Source organism: Procambarus clarkii, chromosome 41, assembly GCF_040958095.1.
Source record: "Procambarus clarkii isolate CNS0578487 chromosome 41, FALCON_Pclarkii_2.0, whole genome shotgun sequence".
In the NCBI taxonomy this organism is placed as follows: Eukaryota; Metazoa; Arthropoda; class Malacostraca; order Decapoda; family Cambaridae; genus Procambarus; species Procambarus clarkii.
The window spans coordinates 13183426-13184211 of record NC_091190.1 but is presented as its reverse complement, the minus strand read 5'-3'; positions in this window follow the sequence as shown (position 1 = coordinate 13184211).

Below are 786 nucleotides of genomic sequence, written 5' to 3'. Positions count from 1 at the left end.
ATAACAACCTAATCCTAACTTTAATTAGTTTTCTGCATTATATATATACAATTAACAATGACAAGTCGAACAGTGTCAAGTCGTGGAGTGGAGTGGATCAACAAGTCGCTCCACCAGGGAGCGACTTGTTGACGTGTCAACAAGCTAGCCAGCCACAACTCGGAAATACTCTCTAGGGTTCTGTCTTTTATCCTGATGGGAACCTAATCAATAAGAACTAATGAGCGAAACCCCCCAACAGTTTAGCGGCATTGATAAAATATAAATGGGAATCATAACAATAACTTCGTAGCTTGTCAACAAACGCCAGACGCGGACGCTGGGATAACACTTTAAGGTATTATTTTTTTGACAACCTTATGGCGATGGTGACACCTGTTCGACACCATTATACATACGAATGCTTATGTTATTTACTCACCAGAATTCTTGAAATTTCGTAAATTCCGTCAGCGGTGAACGAGCACGAGTTTTACGGTCACAAGTAAGAAAAACATAACCGATAAAGTGGGCAACACATGCGCGAGGAAACCTGCGCAGTAGTTAAGTGCTCGAAAATATTAATGTAATTACTTTTAATAAGCTTTCACAAAGGTTAGGACTCTTTGGAGAATTGACTTATGTACAAATAATCTAGCCAAGTGGACTGACATGCATAATTTTTATATATATTTACTGTATTTATATATATATATGCAGGACTATAACATTTGAAAGGTGTACATTTCACTTTTGAAAAGAGTCTTACATTTAATAGATAACCGATTATTGATTATCTTGTTTTTT